The 3,575-nt window shown below is 43.0% G+C and overlaps 1 non-coding gene across 1 annotated transcript; it reads right to left on the minus strand.

Moving 5' to 3' along the window:
* Window positions 1-3,181: 3,181 nt before the first annotated feature.
* Window positions 3,182-3,255, minus strand: TRNAI-GAU. Its single transcript has one exon. It is a non-coding gene; the product is annotated as a tRNA-Ile (tRNA).
* Between the last annotated feature and the right edge of the window lie 320 nt (window positions 3,256-3,575).

Raw genomic sequence — 3,575 nt, forward strand, 5'->3', positions numbered from 1 at the left:
TTCAAAAGCAGGACAAAACCAATGTCCCAACTCAAAGGTGCTCAGGTGAGAAGAGTCCCCTTTTATTCAGAGGATAGTCAGACTTTTTGCTCTATTCAGACCTTTGACTGATGAGACAAGGCCCACCCACACAAGGGAGAGCAATCTGCTTTACTCAGTCGGCCAATTTAAATCCTAATCTCATCCAAAAATGTCCTCAATGGAACATCCACAATAATGTTTCACCAAATATCTCATCATCCTGTGTTCCAGTCAAGTTGACACATAAAATTGACCATCACAGGGGTATTGAGGGATGAGGCTGGAAAGTTCGATGTGGGGCAGATGTACTGGGACCTCGTAAGCAATGCTAAGAGTTTTGACCTTTATTCTAAGACACAATAATGTTTCACCAAGTATCTCATCATCCTGTGTTCCAGTCAAGTTGACACATAAAATTGACCATCACAGGGGTATTGAGGGATGAGGCTGGAAAGTTCAATGTGGGGCAGATGTACTGGGACCTCGTAAGCAATGCTAAGAGTTTTGACCTTTATTCTAAGAGCAATGGGCAGCCACTGAAGGGCTTCAAGAAAAGGAAGGAAATACTCTGATGAGTACTAGGAAAAGATTGTTTGCTTGCTGTGTGGAGAAGAGATAGGCAGGGGCAAATTCAAGGAAAGCTTCACTGAAGTGACATTTAAGTGAGGTCTTGAAGAGAAATAGGATTTAGTTATTTGAAGAGGAGTGTATTAGTCCATTTCTGTTGCTTAATAAAATACATGGAACTGGGTATTTTATGAAGAAAACAAAATGTTTTGCTTATAGTTTTGGAGGCTGGGAAGTCCAAAGTCCAGGGAACACATCTGATGAGGGTCTTCTTGGTAGTGGCTTTATGGCAATGCAGGGGTCTGACATGGCAGAAATGGCAGAGCAGAGAGAGACTCTCACGTGCTCTCCTTTCAAAGCCCTCAGAACCATGCCCCTGACCACCATTACTATTCCATTCACTATGGCGTTGCCCTGCAATCTCATCACCTCTTCAAGGCCTCCCCCTTCAATTACCGTAACAGGATTTCCTACTCTCAACAATTGCAGCAGGAATTAAGCTTCCAATGTATGAACTTTGGGAACACAAAATGCAATCAATCCACAGCAAGCGGTAAAGGATATTCCAAATGAAAGGAATGCCATTGGCAAAGGAATAAAGATGGAAGCCGAGGATCTTCAGTGACTAAATTATCTTGACTAGACAGTGGGAAATGTTGAGGGAAAAAAGAATACACAATGAGCATAGCAAGGTGGCTGTCCGGGCAGAGAGCCTTGAGTCACAGGGGAAGGGATCCATGACTTTAAAGTGAACGAGGAGAATTTGATGGTTTCTTTGAGCCAGTGAATGACACAACAGGTCTGTTTTAGAAAGGTGACTATTGGTGACAGTGGACTGGCTGCTGGAGAGAACGCTGATAGAGCAGGAAGCTCTAGGGATGAAACCGTTAACTGAAAGGGGAAGAGGCGGTGCAGATCAGAGGAGGGGACAAATTCCCCCAGATGTCTTAGTGGCCAACTTCCTATCTTCCTCAAGTCTGTCTTCATATATGACCTTCCCAGTGAAGCCTCCCTAACCGCGCTATTTAAAATTGCAGAAGAAGGGGCTGGTGCATTAGCTCAATTGGTCAGAGCATAGTGCTGATAACAGCAAGGTCCAGGATTGTATCCCTGTCCCAACCAGCTGCCAAATAAAATAAAATAAAATAAAATTGCAGAAGGAGGAATGGGGAGAGGGAAGAGGGGGAAGATTTAAAATTTCAAGTTAGACATGTTGAACTGCATGTGCTTACAGCATATCCAGGTAAGATGTCTAGAGAGTAGTTAACATTTATGTGTCTGGAACCCCAGAGAGAAGTTGGGGTTGGAAATACAGACGTGAGCATCATAATTATAATGTTGTCAGTCTTTTGGATTTCAAAATTTAGTAAAATTTCTCCCAAAAGGGCTGTTGGCCTGATTAACTTTTTTGTTTGCTAAATACTACCATCTACTGTCACCCTCAGTTTCCAAAGGACCAGTCATTGTAATTCTGAAAAGTATCAAAGTCATCATCTCAGCATAAAGAAGCCTATTTTAAATCTAATAGATTTAGCTTTATGAGAAACTCCCTCCATCATCCTTGTTTTTCTCAATTTGCTGGAAACCTGTGACATTTGTGTCACAACCACCTGGCTTATGTTTGGCCAGTGTGGGTTCGGGAAAATGGAAGAAAATGAAACCTTAGGAAGCCAGCATTGAGCAGAGGAGGTGAACAGAGGCAGAAGCAGCAAGAGGGAATGAGGGAAAAGTGAGAACAGAAGAATAGAAATAAGAGGAATCCTTCCACTCTCAACTGCAATCTGACAGAAACGCCTACGCACATCCCTGCTTTGGTAGAGAAAAGATTTTGATCAGGGTGGCAAAGAGGAAGTCATATGACCCTCGTCACCAAGGAGAAGATTTGCATTAAAGCCACAAACTGGAAGAGGGGTCAGCAAATGACAGCCCTGAGCCAGCTCAGTTCTGCTGCCCCCCTGATTGTTCCAACCCATGAGCTAAGAATGCCTTTTACGTTTTCAAAGGGCAAAAGAATAAAAGAAAAAAAAATCAAAAGAGGACTATTTCATGACATGTGAAAATTATTTGAAATTCAAATCTCAATATCCCATAAATAGTTTTGTTGGCTCACAGGTACCCTCGATCATTTACATATTGTCTGTGGCTTCTTTCAGGCTACGTGACAGAGTCAAATTGCTGTGAAAGAGACAGCATGGTTCACAGAGTGTAGAACATTTACTATCTGGTCCTTTACAGAAGAAGATTGCCGACCCTTGAACTGGATGCTCGAGGGAAAGGGGTGGCACATTAGAAACCCAGGAAAAGAGGCTGGCCCATTAGCTCAGTTGGTTAGAACGTGGTGTTGTAACACCAAGGTCAAGGGTTCGGACGTACTGGCCAGCCACAGCAAAAAACAAAACAGGAAAGGAACAGTCAGGGAATGCCATAGAAGGCAATTCTTCCCACCTTCATCAGGTACCAAGATCATGTCAGAGAAACAACCAAACAAATGTGGTGTTGTTCACAGGCCCAGAGGGAGGAAGACTAACAAATGATGGAGTATGTTGCATTCATATTTGTGGGGTTTTTTTGGTTTTTGTTTTTTGTTTGCAGCTGGCCAGTACAGGGATCGAACCCTGGACCTTGGTGTTATCAGCACCATGCTCTAACCAACTGAGCTAAATAGCCAGCCCCTACATTTGGATTTTTATTGTTGTTGTTTTATATTATTTGTGTGTATTTTCCCACTGACTTTCAAAATGTTCCTTAAGCAAAAAATCCACTCTGCCATTTAGAGCTTTACTTTCCTCCCTGGTCCCAGGTCCTGATTGTTGGGTAAGAGTGACATTTCCCTGCAATGCTAGCTCACGATTTTGCTCCTGGAATTGCAGATCTAAGGATCAAATGGCACAGTCTACACACATCAAGGAGGGGAATCCCAGCAGAGGTGCCCTGAAACAAAGGAAACAAACAATCTCAAACCCACATCATACGATCTGGACCTGGTA

Source organism: Galeopterus variegatus, unplaced genomic scaffold (assembly GCF_000696425.1).
Source record: "Galeopterus variegatus unplaced genomic scaffold, G_variegatus-3.0.2 Scaffold2471, whole genome shotgun sequence".
NCBI lineage: Eukaryota > Metazoa > Chordata > Mammalia > Dermoptera > Cynocephalidae > Galeopterus > Galeopterus variegatus.